Consider the following 21,546-nt stretch of genomic DNA (forward strand, 5'->3'; position numbering starts at 1 on the left):
TTGAGCATTTAAGAATCATATGACACCACGGCAGTTTGCTTTTAAATCTCCCTTAAGCACTCTGACCTATTGATCCGGTATAGTTCGCATGTAAAAGAATCCAAGTGGGAGGAGCTCTCCCAAGATGGGCAATGTATATGCTTCCTTCTTTCTCCAAACAGGGGAGATGCTGGCAGGAGAAGGAAGCTGGAGTCAGAAGGCTGACCTCCAGGTGAAAAGGGCTGGGAGTGCTGGCTCTGTGAAGAGCAGGCTGGGACAGGAGAATATCTCTGTGTCTGGGAGGTGCCCCGGAGTTGAGTTTGAATCTTTGTGTTATGATGATGGACATTATTTGTGGGACTTTGAGAATTATTTTTGAATTGCTGCACTTACTAAACTGGCCCCAGGCAGGGGTGGATGGCGCAGCTACAAGAGATTTTATGGGTGTGTGTGTGTGTGGGGGGGTCATAAAAGGCTCTGAGGAAGAGAAACAGAGGCAGGGAACTGCAGGATCACCTCTGCCCACGCTGAGATTCTCTGGAGGGGAGTGCCCTGTTAGAATATGAATTGTTGTTGATAAAAGGTTGACTTTTCCTTCGGGAAATAAGTTTTTGGGCCAGTTTCACTAGTGCTAGCACAGGAAGGCTTGTAAACTAAACTTCCCCATGCCAATCAGGTTCCTTCATCCTTGCAGGCTGGGGTCCACTCCAAAGAGGATAAACTGATACACATCTCCAGCTTCCTTCCCAGTTTCCTATCAAGGTTCATAGGCTGGCTAGAGTTCCATTGAAAGCTCAGTAGTGGAGGCTGTTCAAAAGAGTCACTGCAGTAACTCCAGTGGTTTCAAAGGCGTGATGCTATTCTTAACCTGGAGTCACACAATGGTGGGTCAGTCCCAAGAGTCACTGAATCAGCATGCTCTCTGTTGGCCTGAACCAACCCCCTTCTTTGGCCAGTGCCGCTTGTGGGTAGCGCGGCAAGGATGCGAAGTGTTGCTGTTCTTGGAGCTCCCATGTCAGCTGCACTAGCAGACAGTGAAGCTGGCTGATTCAGCAGACCTCGATGTTGTTCGTAAAGCCCACAGGCTTGGTTTGGTGGCATAGGCGCTTGGCCAGGTTTATTGCCAGTGAACCACAGTGGTGACAGTACACTCGTGTGTGTATGCTCGTGACAATGGTACCAGCTCAATCAGCACACCAGGGTGCTGTTCCCTCGTCAAGAATGGAGATATTCCTCCTGTGACTTCTCCTTGTACATGTTGATACAAACAAGTTATGTATTATGCTCCAGATGTTGTTAATTACCATCCCTATGCTAGTTGGAACAAAATATCCTCATCCGTTATCCTGTCCTTCCCTCCTTATCTTCGGAGGGGTTAGAATCATAGAATCATAGAATATCAGGGTTAGAAGGGACCTCAGGAGGTCATCTAGTCCAACCCCCTGCTCAAAAGCAGGACCGATCCCCAATGAAATCATCCCAGCCAGGGCTTTGTCAAGCCTGACCTTAAAAACTTCTAAGGAAGAAGATTCCACCACCTCCCTAGGCAACGCATTCCAGTGTTTCACCACCCTCCTAGTGAAAAAGTTTTTCCTAATATCCAACCTAAACCTCCCCCACTGCAACTTGAGACCATTACTCCTTGTCCTGTCCTCTTCCACCACTGAGAATAGTCTAGAACTATTCTCTCTGGAACCACCTCTCAGGTAGTTGAAAGCAGCTATCAAATCCCCCCTCATTCTTCTCTTCCGCAGACTAAACAATCCCAGTTCCCTCAGCCTCTCCTCATAAGTCATGTGTTCCAGACCCCTAATCATTTTTGTTGCCCTTTGCTGGACTCTTTCCAATTTATCCACATCCTTCTTGTAGTGTGGGGCCCAAAACTGGACACAGTACTCCAGATGAGGCCTCACCCATGTCGAATAGAGGGGGACGATCACGTTCCTCGATCTGCTGGCTATGCCCCTACTTATACATCCCAAAATGCCATTGGCCTTCTTGGCAACAAGGGCACACTGCTGACTCATATCCAGCTTCTCGTCCACTGTCACCCCTAGGTCCTTTTCCGCAGAAAAGGGTTGATTTGCTCTTGTACCATCTCTTAGGAATATGTTCACATGGCTCTTTCAAATAACTATTTTTTCTCCCATCCTCTCTGGTCAGGAATGTCCTTACTTGGTTAGCTGACACCTGGTGCTGTTTTGCCAAAGCCAGGCCTATTCTGGCTCACAGCCTTTGATTCATACTGTTACTTATGCTTACAGCTCCAAAAAGGCCTACCTTGCTCATATTCTGAGATGTGTTCTCTCTGGTTTCAACGTATTCCGGTTCTTATTGTAGTCGGTAAAAACTAAGAATTTCCATTTAGTGGGAAATTCTGACATTTCCTTTTCTCTCAGTTCTGAACAAAAAGTTGAAATTTTGAAAGGTCCCTCAGAACAAACATTCCCCAACTTCATTTCAGGAACACTGAAACAACCTTATTGAAATGTTTTATTTCAATACAATTGAAGCACTTCCTTTTGACATTATCATTTTGGCATCTACTGTCATTATAATCAAAAGGAGAGTGGGAAAGAATTGCTTTGCCTTATTTTGAAATGACAGGCTTCCACTTTATCGAAATAAAATTTCAATAATCTTTCATCCAAAATGTTGACAATCTATATGTTCCATTTTGATTTTGTCAAATTGGCAGTTTCTGATGGAAAAACTGTTTCATCAGAAAATTTTCACCCTGCTGTATGAGCCCAGTCCATCACCATGGTGTCTGAGTGTCAGGTTCCTCAGTGAGAGGGAATTTGCATCTGCATTTTACCTGTGCAGCCTTCAGTGTACCTCTGCAGTGGACCCTGCCATAAATATTGGGTGAACTTAGCCTTTCAACGGCATTGTTGGAAAAAAAATATTTTTCCTTTTTTCATTCTAGTCTAAATGATATAATTAAAAATTACAGGAAATTGTAGGGCTAAAATCAGACAAAGCCAATTATTTTCAAGGATGTCTGGAAGCACTTATACTGCCAAAGAGAAGTTAGAATCTGCTACAGTCTTGTTAAACCAGTATTAGTCTATGACTGTAATTTTTCTCCTTATTATGCCTTTATCAAATAAGTTTTAAAGAGAAGACGTCTTGGAGAAAAAGGCATCTGAGCATGGCATGACTAGAGGAAGAATCCAGAAATATAAAGAGCATTCTTGAATAGTAGGCTTGAATTTCCTCTATTTCCCCATGTGGGATTCATCAGATTGGTGAAATTATTTATCATCTATGCTGAGAATGTTTAGTCCCATTAAAAATTTGATTTTGTTTTCTTTGATTGTTTTCCTCTGTCCTTGGCTGACGTGGGGCACTCAAGGTAGCTGCTACTTGGCTACCTATTGAGAGCATCTTGCTCAAGCACCTGAGTTCTGATTTTCAGTTGTATCTATCTGAGTGAGTGGGCAGCCAAAAAGATAATGAAAATCTTATTCTTGTTGGTGTGATTTTGTTTGATTGATTATTCCTGGTATTGTATTCCATGCATGATGATGAGCAATTAAAACCACCTATTAATTAAATGTATGTATAATGGAAATATACAGGCCATGGATGCTTTGAGTCACATAACTCTTATGCACAGTTTCATGGTAAACTGAGATCTTTCTGATGACTTTACACACACAAATGTCCTTTTAAGAATTCAGGTGACTGGCAGCCTAGAAAATGTCAGAAGTTTAAGGGTTAACATTTATTGTACTTTTTTTTTCTGCAATAAGTGTTTACGTATGTTTAACTATGGTGCATTTTTGAATGATCTGATCTGATCTTCCATGCTTAATTATGTTGATATGTATATTACTATGCAAATAATCTCATTGAATTTATGGAGACACTGGATGGTGCAGTGATTATGGTGCTAGCCTGGCCTGAGTTCAATTCCTTGTTCTGTGGGGAAATCACCTAGGCCAGTGGCTCTCAACCTTTCCAGACAATGGTACCCCTTTCAGGAGTCTGATTTGGCTTGCGTACCCGCAAGTTTCACCTTGCTTAAAAACTTCTTGATTACAAAATCAGACATAAAAATAAAAAAAAGTGTCACAGCACACTATTACTGAAAAATTGATGTCTTTCTCATTTTTACCATATAATAAAATAAATCAATTGGAATATAAATTTGTACTTACATTTCAGTGTATAATCTATAAAGCAGTATAAACAAGGCATTGTTCTTATGAAATTTTAGTTTGTACTGATTTCACTAGTGCTTTTTATATAGCCTGTTATAAAACTAGGCAAACATCTAGATGAGTTGATGTACCCCTGAAAGACCTCTGCATACCCTCAGGGGTATGTTTACCCCGGTTGAGAACCACTGACCTAGGCCTAGATTCACAAAGGTACTGACTTCTAGGTGCTTAGAAAGCCACAGGAACGCATTGCAATTCCCAAAGTCCGAATTAGGTACCTAGGCTCCCAAAACAATGAATGGGGAGAGAGAAAAGGAGGACTTGTGGCACCTTAGAGACTAACAAATTTATTTGAGCATAAGCTTTCGTGAGCTACAGCTCACTTCATCGGATGCATGCAGTGGAAAATACAGTGGGGAGATTTATATACACAGAGAACATGAAACAACGGGTGTTACCGTACACACTGTAACGAGAGTGATCAGGTAAGGTGAGCTATTACCAGCAGGAGAGTGGGGATGGGGTGGGGAGGAACCTTTTGTAGTGATAATCAAGGTGGGCCATTTCCAGCAGTTGACAAGAATGTCTGAGGAGCAGCGGATGGGTGAGGAATAAACAAGGGGAAATAGTTTTACTTTGTGTATGACCCATCCACTCCCAGTCTTTATTCAAGCCTAAGTTAATTGAATCCAGTTTGCAAATTAATTCCAATTCAGCAGTCTCTCGTTGGAGTCTGTTTCTGAAGTTTTTTTGTTGAAGAATTGCCACTTTTAGGTCTGTAATCGAGTGACCAAAGAGATTGAAGTGTTCTCCGCCTGGTTTTTGAATGTTATAATTTTTTGACGACTGATTTGTGTCCATTTATTCTTTTATGTAGAGACTGTCCAGTTTGGCCAATGTACATGGCAGAGGGGCATTGCTGACACATGATGGCATATATCACATTGGTAGACGTGCAGGTGAACGAGCCTCTGATAGTGCTGATGTGATTAGGCCCTATAACCCTTCCTCAGCTCTTGTCCCCTAATGCCCCTACTCTACTTGCGCTACATTGATGACATCTTCATCATCTGGACCCATGGAAAAGAAGCCCTTGAGGAATTCCACCATGATTTCAACAATTTCCGTCGCATCATCAACCTCAGCCTGGACCAGTCCGCACACGAGATCCACTTCCTGGACACTACGTTGCTAATAAGCGATGGTCACATAAACACCACCCTATACCGGAAACCTACTGACCGCTATGCCTACCTACATGCCTCCAGTTTTCATCCAGACCACACCACATGATCCATTGTCTACAGCCAATCTCTACGATACAACCACATTTGCTCCAACCCCTCAGGCAGAGACAAACACCTACAAGATCTCTATCAAGCATTCTTACAACTACAATACCCACCTGCTGAAGTGAAGAAACAGATTGACAGACCCAGAAGAGTACCCAGAAATCACCTACTACAGGACAGGCCCAACAAAGAAAATAACAGAACGCCACTAGCCATCACCTTCAGCCCCCAACTAAAACCTCTCCAACGCATCATCAAGGATCTACAACCTATCCAGAAGGACGACCGATCACTCTCACAGATCTTGGGAGACAGGCCAGTCCTTGCTTACAGACAGCCCTCCAACCTGAAGCAAATACTCACCAGCAACCACACACCACACAACAGAACCGCTAACCCAGGAACCTATCCTTGCAACAAAGCCAATTGCCAACTGTGTCCACATATCTATTCAGGGACACCATCGTAGGGCCTTATCACATCAGCCACAATATCAGAGGCTCGTTCACGTGCACATCTACCAATGTGATATATGCCATCATGTGCCAGCAATGCCCCTCTGCTATGTACATTGGCCAAACTGGACAGTCTCTATGTAAAAGAATAAATGGACACAAATCAGACGTCAAGAATTATAACATTCAAAAACCAGGCGGAGAACACTTCAATCTCTTTGGTCACTCGATTACAGACCTAAAAGTTGCCATTCTTCAACAAAAGAACTTCAAAAACAGACTCCAATGAGAGACTGCTGAATTGGAATTAATTTGCAAACTGGATTCAATTAACTTAGGCTTCAATAAAGACTGGGAGTGGATGGGTCATTACACAAAGTAAAACTATTTCCCCATGTTTATCCACCTCCCCCTCCCCCGCCCCGCTCTTCCTCAGACATTCTTGTCAACTGCTGGAAATGGCCCTCCTTGATTATCACTACAAAAGGTTCCCCCCCCGCCTCCCCCCCCGCTCTCCTGCTGGTAATAGCTCATCTTAAGTGATCACTCTCATTACGGTGTGTATGGTAACACCTATTGTTTCATGTTCTCTGTGTATATAAATCTCCCCATTGTATTTTCCACTGCATGCATCCGATGAAGTGAGCAGTAGCTCACGAAAGCTTATGCACAAATATATTTGTTAGTCTCTAAGGTACCACAGGTACTCCTTTTCTTTCTGCGGATACAGACTAACACGGCTGCTACTCTGAAACCTGTCATTATGGGGAGAGAGAGGCACCTTTGATTGTGATTAACAATCACATGCTAGGCAACAAGCATGCTAGGCAGGAAGCTTCCTAAACTAGCCAGTGGGAAAACACAATGAGAAGGATGTGTGCTAAACCCTGCCCCTTTCATGGCAATAGGGGCCTATTTCTGCTAGTGATTCACAGCTGAGCATCCTTTTTGGAGTTAGGCACCAAAGGTGTTTTTTTGCAATAAGGAACTCCCCCATAACCTTTAGCCAGAGGTCAGGGTACTCCCATAGGGTGTTGGAGGCCCCCAGTTCCAATCCCCCTGCCACCTAATAAGGAGAAGGGACTTGAACAATGATCTGCCACCATAACCATTGGGCCGTTCTGATGTGGAGTTCCCTCACAGTCTCCTGATGTAGTGGTTCCAGTATGGATAAATAGTTAAAGAGTTATTGTTACAGAGGGGCTGGGTCCTGATAGAGTTTCAGGCCAGAAGGGGCCACCAGAGATCATCTAGTCTGATCTCTTCTGTCACCGGCCACCAACCCCATCCTGCACCCACACATAAACCCAGGGGTAGCCAAACTGCAGCTTGTGAGCTGCATGCAGCTCTTTTACAGTGAAAGTGTGGGCCACAGAGCCCCTCACATCCCTTCCCCGCATTCTCCACTTACCAGACTGTTGTGGGTGCTTGGGGCTTCTGCCTTGCAGTTGGGTGGTGGGGTTAGGAGCTTCTGCCCAGCAAGGAGGGGGGGTCACAGGGCTTCAGCCCCGCAGGAGGTGCCTACCAGGGCTCGGGGATTCAATGGGAGTGGGGCTGAAGCCCCGAACCTTGACAGACACTCACCAGCTCTCAAACTTCTGAAGATTGTCATATGCGGCTCGGCGGGTCAGTAAGTTTGGCCATCCCTGCATAAACCCAACATCCTGGGTGAGTCCTCTAACCACAGTCTATAGAGTCATTCTCTCTGGCCCACTCACTCGCTGGCCCACTCGATAGGAATGTAAAGGTGTCATTTTGGCTCCTGGAGAGTGTCCGTATAGTTCCATGAAGGGAAGGGAATTACAATGGAGATACAAAAATAAAAAAAAATATTTTAAATAAGGACGATAGTGTTTCTAAGAAAAGAGGTCCGGTTCGTGCCATAATCTCTCAGCACGCAAAATGTACTGAGAGCTAGACTTCACTAATATAGTGTGTGTGTATCTCTCTCTCTCTCTCTCTCTGTGTATGTGTGTGTATATATAAAGTGAGTTAATGCCAACACTTTCAATCTTAGGTGTTTAAAGTTAAGCACCTAAATTTGAAAGTTTTGCCCCTAGTAATTAACTGAAATTACAAGACACTATGTCACTATTGTATAACAGTTCTAACTAGTTATGGTAGGATTTTCAAAGTCCCTAAGGAAATTAGGTTCCCAAAGCCTATTGGCTTTGGGGTCCTGGGTCCCTAAAGTTCCTTTGAACATCTTAAGTTTTAGCCCTTTAGCAGAGCATAGGAACAATTTGAACTAATAACAAGGAGTTCTTAAATCCCCTCCAGAAATTATGCAGGCATTGTTATGTGCAGCTCAGTGAAACATCTGCTGAACATTCTTCTCTGGTCATAAAAGTAAACAAGTTAAACTGTATAAGGACAGAGAGAGAGAGACACTAAGGCTGAAATATTATTGTTCAGTTGTATCAGCTGGGGTTATGACATGAACTTAAATGCTGTGCTCTCTTTTGTTTATCACAGCTCAGAAAGGGTACCGTATAAATAGAAAAGGTCCAGAGAATGACACTGAAAATAATGAGAGGCATGAAAAGTCTCTGTTTTGAGGAGAGATTGCAGAGACTAGGACTGTTTTGATGAGAGAAGAGATGAATAAGAAAAAACATGATAAATGTATGTAATAGGATGTGGAGAATGACATTCACATGCTTCCATTTACCATTTTTATGGTAAAAGAATAGGGGGAATGCACAATCAGATTAAAACCCAACACATTTAAAATGTTTATTTGTAAACAATGAACCTGTGGAACTCAATGCCACAAGATATTACTGAAGCAGGCAGTTTAGCCAATGCCAATAAAAGATTAGACATTTCTATAAATACAAATATTCTCTGTGGTAATGCTAGCTAAGATTAATACTTATGACTGTTGACTCTCATGGTTCAGGGCATAACCCAATCACTAACTCTCTGTGGTTGGAAAAAAAACCTTCCCCCATGGGCATGTTATTTCACAAGTGAACGTTATTGGACTTTCACACTTTCTTCAGAAGCATCACATCCTTAATGATTTTTTTGGAGCCAGGGTACCAGGTAAAATGAAACATTGATCTGATCCATATGGCAACACTAAGATTCCCAGCACGGTTTTAGTGTTATTTTTAATGATTTCTATGACAGTAGTACCTAGGCACCCCAGGGACGGATGAGGACTCTGTTGTGCGAGGCACTGTACAAACAAAAGATGATCCTTTTTCTATTTACACTATTCTATTCTACTTAGATTCTTATATCACGCTCATCACCATAAGATCCTTGCCACTAAGAATTTGCAATCTAAGTATAAGAGAAGAGACAACAGGTGGAGATAGACAGATGGATGGAACAGAGGGTCAATATTGGTCAGCATGATAGGCTGTGGTCTCAGCACGCCAGCTGTCTAACCATTGTCAAGATTTTTATTTATTTTTTGTAGTTTTCACAGCAAAGACGAGTTTTAAGAAGGGATTTGAAGGAGAACAGCGAGGTAGCCTTGCGGGTGTTTAAGGGGAGTGCCTCCAACTGTCAGGGTTAGAATGGGAGAGTTTGGACTTTGCTTTGTTGTTTTTTCTTGGTGTGGTTTGATTTCTGGTGGAAGGCACCAGACGGCAAGCCTCTCTGCTCTTTATTCATGTCAGACAGAGCATGTAGGTAGCAGCAAGGCGAGCTTCCCTTGCACTGCCCTCCTAGTATAGCCCAAACTTGACCTGGGGTTAGAGGGAGAGTTTAGTCACCACGGCCTTTTCAGTCCTATTGACTAAGAATTGGTGCCAATTCTGCTGTTCGTTTTTTGTGCTGTGGCCACGTGTTCACTGGGAACCGGGCAGAGACCCACCAGACTCATTTCACATAGGCCACAGAACAGTCATCAAATTTCAGCCTCTCCCTACCTAGCCTGGATTTGAATTGGCAGCCTAGACCTCATTATTGCCAGTCCCCTTGGCCACCTAGCTGAAATCAATGAAGTAGTGTAACGGGAATAGCATTCTTCTTACTGCTTTTCTGAAGGCATCAAATGGCTTTTTTCCTCCCTCATTTCTCAGAACAATAGACTTTCTCAGCTGAGTGACCTTCTCCGCATCACTACATTTCTTTAATACCATATGGAGAGGGGAGATTAAGAATATAAATATATTTATCAGTCAGAAGCTGAACCTGAGAACCTCTTATGTTTGTCAGACATAAAGCACCAGCAGAACAGCAAGTGCCTGTGTGTGAGGTTTGACAAAAAGGCAGTAGAGTTAGTCTGGCATTAAAAAAACCTGAGATTGTCTGTGTCCTTACTGTGGCAAACTCAGGAGCCTTCCCCTTGTCTCCAGGATACTGCACATCCTCACTTCCACCTATCTCTGATTAGCTGTAATAGCGTCTAAAGGTGCCAATGGAGATAGGAGGGCTCATTGTGCTAGGCACTGTCCATACACATAATTAGAGACTGTCCCTGCCCCAAAGAACTTTCAGTCTGACTGAAGGTGGATGGGGAAATAGAGGAAGTGACTTGCCCAAGGCCACCCAGCAGGTCAATGTCAGAGGTAGGAATAGAACCCAGGTTTCCTGAGTCCCACTCCATTGGCCTGTATACTTGGCCATACTGCCTCTGCTTTTCAGGAGATGGGGGAGGCCTTTTAGATCCTGTCTGATGTTCATCTGTGCTCCATGACACTCCAGAAGCGGAGTGCCCAGTCTGCCTCTGTTTCCACCTTCCTTCTACACACACACACACACTGTCTATCTCTCTTTCTCTCTTCATCAGCTTGGTGCAGTGGCCTCAGCATCAGACTTGGAGTCAGGACTCCTTGGATCTTTTGCCAGCTCTGCCATTGTCTCACTAAAAGAAAAGGAGTACTTGTGGCACCTTAGAGACTAACCAATTTATTTGATCTATTTATTGAAGTGAGCTGTAGCTCATGAAAGCTTATGCTCAAATAAATTGGTTAGTATCTAAGGTGCCACAAGTCCTCCTTTTCTTTTTGCGAATACAGACTAACACGGCTGTTACTCTGAAATTGTCTCACTGTGGAACTTGGGGAGGCAGGTCACTTTATCTCTCCATGCCTCGGTTTCCTCAGCTGTAAAACAGGGATAACAATACTTCCTGTGTAAAGTGCTTTGAGATCCTCAGATAAAAATTTTACTGGTAATTGCTAAGAATTATTAATAATACTAATTAAATGCTTATTTTGGGAGCTGATTTTGATATTGACCATCAGCTTACTTAGCTATCTAATGTTTTTATTGCCCATCAACATAGTATCTGAGCACTTTCCATGTAAAATCAATAGCAGTAGTGAAGTCACTAGTACACTTCATGGAGTCCCTGGCACTGTTCCCCTGACAGGGTCAGAACTCTATCTGGGGTAGGTTTTTCTGTTTGGTTTTATTGGAGCTTGGGGGTGGGAATAAAAGGGATGTTCATATTGTGTCACTTATGGCAGAAAGGCTTTGCAACGTAGAATCATAGAACTGGAAAGGACCTCGAGAGGTCATCTAGACAAGTCCCCTGCACTCAAGGCAGGACTAAGTATTCTAGACCATCCCTGACAGGTGTTTGTCCAACCTGCCCTTAAAAATCCTCAATGATGGAAATTCCACAACCTCCCTAGGCAATTTATTCCAGTGCTTACCCACTCTGACAGTCAGAAAGTTTTTCCTAATGTCCAACCTAAATCTCCCTTGCTGCAATTTAAGCCCATTGTCTCATGTCCTATCCTCAGAAGTTAAGAAAAACAATTTTTCTCCCTCCTCCTTGTAACAACCTTTTATGTACTTGAAAACTGTTATCATGTCCCCTCTCAGTCTTCTCTTCTACAAACTAAACAAACCCAATTTTTTCAATCTTCCCTCATAGGTCATATTTTCTAGACCTTTCATCATTTTTGTTGCTCTTCTCTTGACTTTCTCCAATTTGTCCACATCTTTCCTGAAATGTGGCACCCAGAAGTGGACACAATACTCCAGCTGAGGCCTAATCAGCGTGGAGTAGAGAGGAAGAATTACTTCTCTTGTCTCACTTACAACACTCCTGCTAATACATCCCAGAATGATGCTTGTTTTTTTTGCAACAGCGTTACACTGTTGACTCATATTTAGCTTGTGATCCACTATGACCCCCAAATCCCTTTCCGCAGTACTCCTTCCTAGGCAGTCATTTCCCATTTTGTATGTGTGCAACTGATTGTTCCTTACTAAGTGGAGTACTTTGCATTTGTCCTTATTGAATTTCATCCTATTGACTTCAGACCATTTCTCCAGTTTGTACAGATCATTTTGAGTTTTAATCCTGTCCTCCAAAGCACTTGCAACCCCTCCTGGCTTGATATCGTCTGCAAACTTTATAAGTGTACTCTCTCTGCCATTATCTAAATCACTGATGATTTAGATAACATAGTCTAAAGATAGTCAGATACTAGATTTGCCTGGTCTCCTCTGGAAGACTGTTCTATATGCAGATCCCGGCCCCAAAGAAGGCTTTGTCCCCGGCTTTCACACGCTTCCTCCTGCACTCAGTGTTCTGCATTGCTGCCAGTGGAACACAGCTGTCTCAGCTGATCATAGATCAAATTTCCATCTTTGATGTAGCTGGGGGGTGGGGAGTTCATCCATTAATTGCTTTGAAAATTAGGACCGTGGCCTTAAACTGGCATGAGAAATTGCCTGGAAGCCAGTGGAAGAACTTGGGCCCAGGCCTGAAGTGGTCATGGTGGCCTGAGCAATGGAAAAGGTGAGCAGCCCCATTCTGGGCCAGCTGGATTCTGTCCTTCCTCTTTGCAATTAGCTCCAGCTAGAATGAGTTACATGAATCCAGCCTGGAAGTGACAAATGCAGGGATCCCTGTGGCCAGGCCTCTCTCCAGGAGGAAGGGAAGAAGTTTCCTAGCTATCTGGAGGTGACAGAAGGCAGTTTTGGAAACAGATGCTACCTGGTCATCCAAGTTTAATGAGTTTTAGCAGCACTTGGACAAATGGTGTCTGTGAGCCCTTGATAGAAGGGGGGAACGTAATGACTTGGCCAACACTTCAAAGTGTTTCCTTTTTCCAATTGGCATCCCGTTGATCTTTCCTAGGTTCAGCTTGAGCCACCTGCTTTTCATCCAAGAGCTGATTTCCTGCAAGTATTCTGATGGGTTAGTAGTGGTGGTGGTTGCATCAGTTGGGATTGTCATTGGCATACTGTTAGCAGCTAAGCCCCTGGTGTCTCGTGTTAACATTGAAAAGAAGAGAGGATGGTATGGATCCCTGCAGGGCGCAGAGCTTAGAGCCTTCAGAGACCAGTTACCCATCACTACTCTCCAAGTTCTGTTTGAGAGGAATGATTGGAGCCAGTTTAGTGCTGGGCCATCTACTCCTGCTATGGCATGTTGGGATTTTAGTAACCCCCAGTAGTCCATGTTACAGGTTACAGTAGCATCTTGAGACCCCAGTTGAGATCAGGGCCCCATTTTGCTGGGCAAGTCTTACACAAGGTCACCCAACAGGTTGGTGCCAGTGATGGGATTAGAACTCCAATCTCCCGAGTCCAAAATCCTGTGCACTCTCCAGTGGACAACAGAAAGGATGATACACCACTCAGCTTGACTGTCTTTCAGGCAAACTGTAATCCAAAACTCTTTACAAATGTAAAGCAAAACAGCAGGGCGGCATGCAGCATAATTAGAAGAAAATAATTCTTTTAAGAGACTGTGTGATGAATAAATAAGGCATTTAGCCATAATGAAGCCAATAACAGAAAGCAAGAGAAATTAAGACCAGGAGAGTGATGTCTTAGGTGAGAATTGAGAGGAGAGGCACATGTTGAACGGGTAGTAGGGTCAGGTTCTGCACAGTGCTGAGAGCCCTCAATTCACATCGATGCCAGTGGGACCTAAGCACCTTTCAGGACTAGACTCACAGGGAAATCCCTTTAGCATGGGACAGCACTTCCCCCAGTTTTTTTCCTCGGATGTTTCTAGGAGTTCTCTTGTGTGGGGAGTGAGGCCCAGAGATGATGTCACTCCCCATCTATTTTAGTCTCTCCGTATGGCAGGAACCCCTTTGTTTCAAGCCAAGTTCCCAGCCCAGTTTGTGGAAAAATACAGGTACCAAAATGGAGTACAGTATCATGTGGTCTGGTCACATGGCTTTGCATGCCTTGCTGAGTCCTAGCAGCCATTATCCATAGGCTTTCTGAAGTGTTCCCAGGAAGGCTTTCCAGGAGGGGGATAAGGATCTCCTAAGGCCTATTGTTTCCCTTAATGGCTCATTACCTTGAATCTGCCCTTCACAATCAGCTGTCTCACTGGAAGCATTTTGCCTAGTGGGTGTCACCCAGTTGCAACCACCTTTGACATACAGATACATAGTCAATATTTATAACTCCAGATACAAAAATGATACATGCACACAAAGAGGATAATCATATTTAGCAGATCATCACTTTTCCAATGACACTTTCCAGGGCACATTCTGTACAAGTTTCAGAGTAGCAGCCGTGTTAGTCTGTATCTGCAAAAAGAAAAGGAGGACTTGTGGCACCTTAGAGACTAACAAATTTATTTGAGCATAAGCTTTTGTGAGCTACAGCTCACTTCATCAGATGCATTCAGTGGAAAATACAGTGAGGAGATTTATATACACAGAGAACATGAAACAATGGGTGTTACCATATACACTGTAACAAGAATGATCAGGAAAGGTGAGCTATTACTAGCAGGAGAGCGGGGGGTGCGGGGGAACCTTTTGTAGTGATAATTAAGGTGGGCCATTTCCAGCAGTTGACAAGAACGTCTGAGGAACAGTGCGGGAGGGGGGAAATAAACAAGGGGAAATAGTTTTACTTTGTGTAATGACACATCCACTCCCAGTCTTTATTCAAGCCTAAGTTAAATGTATCCATTTTGCAAATTAATTCCAATTCAGCAGTCTCTCGTTGGAGTCTGTTTCTGAAGTCTTTTTGTTGAAGAATTGCCACTTCTGTAATCGAGTGAATGTACAAGGTGCATCACAGGTATGTCACAAGTACATTATAATCATGCCACTGTGATGAATATGGGGAGCAGAGTGTGTCACAACAGCTTTGAAACTTGACTGTGCGGAAGAAAAATGCTGCTTTTCACCATATTCATTTAAATGAGACAAGCACAGAAACAGTTTCCTTACACTGTCAACTCTTTTCTTTTAAACTTTCCCTTTTCGGGTTTTAGTAGTTTATGTTTAAAACTGTCCTGTCCTGTATTTTTTTTTTTTTTTTGCCTCTGCTGCTGCCTGATTGTTTATATCCGGTTCCCAATGAGGTGTGCGGTTGACTGGTCAGTTTATAACTCTGGTGTTTGTAACTCTGAGGTTCTACTGTAGTATATAACTCCATGCAGCTGAAGCATGCAGGGGGAAGGGATAGCTCAGCGGTTTGAGCATTGGCCTGCTAAACCCAGGGTTGTGCATTCAATCCTTGAGGGGGCCACTTAGGGATCTGGGGCAAAATTTGGGGATTGGTCCTGCTTTGAGCAGGGGGTTGGACTAGATGACCTCCTGAGGAGGAGTGGTAGATACGCTGGAGGGCAGGGATAGGATACAGAGGGACCTAGACAAATTGGAGGATTGGGCCAAAAGAAATCTGATGAGGTTCAATAAGGATAAGTGTAGGGTCCTGCACTTAGGACGGAAGAACCCAATGCACAGCTACAGACTAGGGACCGAATGGCTAGGCAGCAGTTCTGCGGAAAAGGACCTAGGGTTGACAGTGGACGAGAAGCTGGATATGAGTCAGCAGTGTGCCCTTGTTGCCAAGAAGGCCAATGGCATTTTGGGATGTATAAGTAGGGGCATAGCCAGCAGATCGAGGGACGTGATCGTCCCCCTCTATTCGACATTGGTGAGGCCTCATCTGGAGTACTGTGTCCAGTTTTGGGCCCCACACTACAAGAAGGATGTGGATAAATTGGAGAGAGTCCAGCGAAGGGCAACAAAAATGATTAGGGGTCTGGAACACATGACTTATGAGGAGAGGCTGAGGGAACTGGGATTGTTTAGTCTGCAGAAGAGAAGAACGAGGGGGGATTTGATAGCTGCTTTCAACTACCTGAGAGGTGGTTCCAGAGAGAATGGTTCTAGACTATTCCAAGTGGTAGAAGAGGACAGGACAAGGAGTAATGGTCTCAAGTTGCAGTGGGGGAGGTTTAGGTTGGATTTTAGGAAAAACTTTTTCACTAGGAGGGTGGTGAAACACTGGAATGCATTACCTAGGGACGTGGTAGAATCTCCTTCCTTAGAAGTTTTTAAGGTCAGGCTTGACAAAGCCCTGGCTGGGATGATTTAATTGGGGATTGGTCCTGCTTTGAGCAGGGGGTTGGACTAGATGACCTCCTGAGGTCTCTTCTGTCATAAATATAAAGGGAAGGGTAAACCCCTTTGAAATCCCTCCTGGCCAGGGGAAAGCTCCTCTCACCTGTAAAGGGTTAAGAAGCTAAAGGTAACCTCGCTGGCACCTGACCAAAATGACCAATGAGGAGACAAGATACTTTAAAAAGCTGGGAGGAGGGAGAGAAACAAAGGGTCTGTGTCTGTCTGTATGCTGGGTCTTTGCCGGGGATAGACCAGGAATGGAGTCTTAGAACTTTTAGTAAGTAATCTAGCTAGGTATGTGTTAGATTATGATTTCTTTAAATGGCTGAGAAAAGAATTGTGCTGAATAGAATAACTATTTCTGTCTGTGTATCTTTTTTGTAACTTAAGGTTTTGCCTAGAGGGGTTCTCTATGTTTTTGAATCTAATTACCCTGTAAGATATCTACCATCCTGATTTTACAGGGGGGATTTCTTTATTTCTATTTACTTCTATTTTTATTAAAAGTCTTCTTGTAAGAAAACTGAATGCTTTTTCATTGTTCTCAGATCCAAGGGTTTGGGTCTGTGGTCACCTATGCAAATTGGTGAGGCTTTTTATCCAACATTTCCCAGGAAATGGGGGGTGCAAGTGTTGGGAGGATTGTTCATTGTTCTTAAGATCCAAGGGTCTGGGTCTGTAGTCACCTAGGCAAATTGGTGAGGCTTTTTACCAAACCTTGTCCAGGAAGTGGGGTGCAAGGTTTTGGGAAGTATTTTTGGGGGAAAGACGCGTCCAAACAGCTCTTCCCCAGTAACCAGTATTAGTTTGGTGGTGGTAGCGGCCAATCCAAGGACGACGGGTGGAATATTTTGTACCTTGGGGAAGTTTTGACCTGGTAAAGATAAGCTTAGGAGGTTTTTCATGCAGGTCCCCACATCTGTACCCTAGCGTTCAGAGTGGGGGAGGAACCTTGACATCTTCCAACCCTGATATTCTATGATTCTATGAGGTCCCTTCCAACCCTGAGATTCTATGATTCTCAGTGGGTTTTTTACCCACGAAGGCTTATGCTCAGATAAATCTGTTTGTCTTTAAGGTGCCACCGGACTCCTCATTGTTTCTGTGGATACTGACTAACACAGCTACTCCTCTGCTACTTAACTACATGATAGTTATGTTCTAGAAAAATATTTGATAGTCACACTTGCTAGGTATTGAAGTAATCGTTACCATGGCCCATATTTCCCCTTCTATTGTCAAAACACACAGAAGGAAATACATTCATTCAGAATCCATGCAGGTTTTGAAGTGCAGCCGTTGGGAGACATGTTTCACTCTGGAATGGGCAGGGATGCAGACCAGCCTGGATTCATGGCTCTGAATAGCAGCTGGAGCTGGGAATCCCTGCAGCTAAGGCTGGGGTTTGGTGCAGATACCCATCCAGACATTACAGTGAATCTTTCCCTTTACACCCTTCCAAGGGTCCCTCTTGTAATGGCAACAAAACTGAGGACCTGTGGTGGCATTCTGATGACCCACCCCTCCTCCCTTCACCTTCTCAGGTGTCAATTAGAAAAGACTCCATTGAAACCCATGGAGTTATCCTGGTATGAGTGAGAGGAGAACCAGGTCTAAGGACCCCCTTGATGGCAGTGACTGGAACAGAGAGGCATTGTTTAATGCCACGTTATTTAGGGGTACGTTGTTTGGAAGAAGAAACTTGCCCTGACTTTCCTTTCTGGCCTTATGAGTCATGAGTCTTGCTAGCTGGGCAGATTTTTCGGCAGGCAGGGGGAGTGGGTAGAAAGCACCCGACTTAGCAGCCTTCCCAACACCCCACACAGCCCCATGATGGCTTTTCCTCACTGTGCAGTAGATGGGAACATTGACACCCCCAAACAAGATCATGTTTATTAGTTACACAGCATTGCTTGTGTGACTGGCTCTGCAGATATCTGGCTGCTTTCAGACATGGACACTGGAACCTTGCCAAAGATCCTATCCTCCTCTTGATAGGCAGAGCTGTGACCATGTAACTATTAATGTGGCTTGGACAGCTGGTTGCTTCTGCAGGAAGCTACTCATATCAAGCCCATTAATTTTACAGCACCCTTCCACAAGAAGCTCATCCAGTTTTTAATTTGATTTTGAGTCTCACATCTTCATGTTTATGTTTGGAAGACCTAGGGCATGCTGATCTCATGCTTTGTGTGTCTGAGGTGGGTGTGTGGGGTGGGGAGAGGCAAAGCTACCTTTACATCTCCTCTGATCTGGGGGCAGCCAGGGCTGAACTGGCTCCTGGAGCAAATTAGAGCAGCCACAGGGCTGTTGTAACCTATTCTGGCTAGAAGGGGGCCTCTAGACCAGTGCTACTCAAAGTAGTGGTCCGTGGACTGGTGCCGGTCCGCGAGCCATCAGCTGCTGGTCTGCGCGCACATTGGGGAAAAAAATTGCCGGTCCCCCACATCAGATAGCTTGAGAAGCACTGCGCTAGACAATGATCATTCCTTTGGCTGAGGAGAGCATGGTGCTTTAGCTCCACCCTCTCCTACTCCCAGCATTGCCTCCTCTTCCCCAGTAGTCCCCAATGCCCTCCTGCATCAGAGGGGCTACCATACAGATGACTATAACAAACTTTCCACATGCCAGAATTCACTTGTACCTGGGAAATCTTCAGGTGTCTCTTTTAGGACAGCTTTAAGGTCACTTTGTACTGCTCCCCAGCTGAGGAACAACAATCTGTACCTGTGCTGAGCCAGATTTTCCTCTCATTTACACCAGTTTCACACCAGTGTGTAACTGCATTAACCTCAGGGAGGTTTCTCTTGAATTACATCTGTGTAAGACAAGAATGAGGCCCATTGTACTACACAGCTATTACCATGGCTTCTCCTCTCATTTACACTAGTGAGAGTCACTTTACTGGAGTTTCACAAGGATAAAACTAGTGTAAATGAGAGGAGATTCAGGCAAGTGTTTTTATACCTCTGTTCCTTTCGTTACAGGCGGATCCATAGGCCCTGACATGCTGCATTGCTGTAATGTTATTTCTGACATACTTAGCAACACTAAAGAACTGAAAAAAGAAGGGATGGTGCCTCATTTAAGAAACAATGGGAAACGGAAGTTTGAATTAACATATGAAAAAACATTAACATCTGTCTTTCATTCAAAACACTTCCATGGAAGTTAAAAACAACAACCCCACGCTGTTCTTAAAGGCAAACAACCACACTCTGGTTTTCAGCCAAACCTCCTGTACTTTTGACAGAGCCATCTGCTTTCTCTCAATACTTCCAAAACACTTTTCGCAACTAGTTGGAAAGGGCGTGGCTTTGTCATGATGGCAGCTTTGGTATCTATAGAACAGCTAAATCAGCGTGCCCCTTTTCAATCAGACAATGGACCTGCTTGCAAGCCTGCTAGGCATGGCATGGGATCGTTGGTGTTTGCCAGACTGGGGCCTTTCTTTATGCTCCACATTCCAAAAAGGTTAATTCATCTAACTCTTTATACTGCTGACCCACGTCAAAAACCAAAAGAGGTTATTAAATTAGACACCCTCCTATAATTAATTACTATTATTTAGGACCGATCCTGTAAACACTTATTACCAGGCACCTAGGAGGGCAGCATGGGCTAGTGGGTAGAGCTCAGGACCAGTACTCTAGAAACCTGGTTTCTATTCCCAGTTCTGCCACTATGTATTCATTTGTGTGGCCATGAGCATGTCACTTCACCTCTCTGTGCCTCTGTTTTTCCCCCTTTGTTTCTCCTACCTATCTAACTTGTAAGTTCCTTGGGGCATAGATGGTTTTTCTCTGTCTGTATAGTGCATAGTCTCACTGAGATCTAGGCACTTCAAGTATTATATTATTATTTGTCTTATGGAACAGTCCACAGTCATGGTAGTAAGCTCTGCCACTGGTAGAAGTGTTTGCAGGACTGGGCCCTTATGGCCTAATCCAAAACCCATTGAAGCCAATGAAACAATACCCATTGAGCTCAATGGGCTTTCGAATCCAGCCTTTGGACTATGATCTCTTTGAGCTGTGGGCCCTGTGTCCTGTATACCTGTAAAGCAGACAGTATCATGCTGGGAGTAAGCAGATCACCAATAATAATTATCCTAGTCTAAACTGAAATGAACTGTGACCCTGATCCTGCAAACAGATTTGTGCTGAGGGACCACTGCACCCATGAGGAGCCCAATTCATTTCAACTGGCTATGGGTGGGAGTAAAGCATAGACACCAACTCCGTGGGGGGCTCCAGCTCTGGAGCCCCCATGGAAAAACAATTAGTAGGTGCTTAGTACCCACTGGCAGCCAAGCTCCCCTCCCACCTGCTGGCTGATTCAACTCCTCCCAGCACCTCCCATCCGCCATAGCTCAGCTGTTCCGTGGCATGCAGGAGGTGCTGGGAGGGAGTGGAAGGAGCGAGGATGGGGTGTGCTCAGGGGATGGGGTGGAAAGAGGTGGAGAAGAGGTAGGGCAGGGGTGGAGCAGGGGCAGGAAAAGGCGGGGTGGGTCCTTGGGGAAGGGGTGGAGGGGAGGTGGGGCCTGAGGCTGAGCAGGGGTTAAGTACCCCCAGGGAAAATTAAAAAGCTGGCATCTGTGGAATAAGGGAACTCCCTGCTAGCTCAGCTTGTGGGACTAGCACCTGCAACTTCAAGAGAACTCTAATTCTGAGATCCAAAATCTACAAAAGTTTAAAACCTACAAGATAAAGTTCCTAGGGTAGCCATTCCCCCATGTGCATATGCATTAAGATATACATCATTCAACAACTGATCACCAATTGCTAGCTGACGTGAAATACCATTTCACAAATATTTATTGTACACCCATGATGCAGAGAGAGAAACATTTCCTCTAGGAACAAAGATTGAGTCACAGTCAGTCCAGATCCAAAGCCCATGGAAGAAAATAGGTGACCTAAATGACTTGGCCAAGGGTCTCGGATAGATCTCTAATTGGTCCCAATCTAGTGCTTTGACCACAAGATGATTTTTCTTCCTTTTCCTTCTCATCACCATCAGCCCTACTAGAGACAGCATCACCTACTTGTTTCCATTTCCAGTTACAGACTTCCAGGCTCTTCTTTGAAGAATTGCTTGGAGACCTGTAGAAACAGCTCTCCACAGAGCACCAGCAACTGCTCCAAAGACCGTCACTGGTTCATGGATCACTGCCTGGGGAGCCACTGCTCTGAGATATTTGCATTTAGCCCTGAGACATTGTTACTGGCCACAGTTTTTTTGCACACACTGAACCAGATCCTCAGCTGGCACAGATCCACAAAGCTGTGCTGATTGACACCAGCTGAGGAACTGGTCCTTCAAATTGTAATTATACATC

This window comes from Lepidochelys kempii, chromosome 26, assembly GCF_965140285.1.
Source record: "Lepidochelys kempii isolate rLepKem1 chromosome 26, rLepKem1.hap1, whole genome shotgun sequence".
In the NCBI taxonomy this organism is placed as follows: domain Eukaryota; kingdom Metazoa; phylum Chordata; order Testudines; family Cheloniidae; genus Lepidochelys; species Lepidochelys kempii.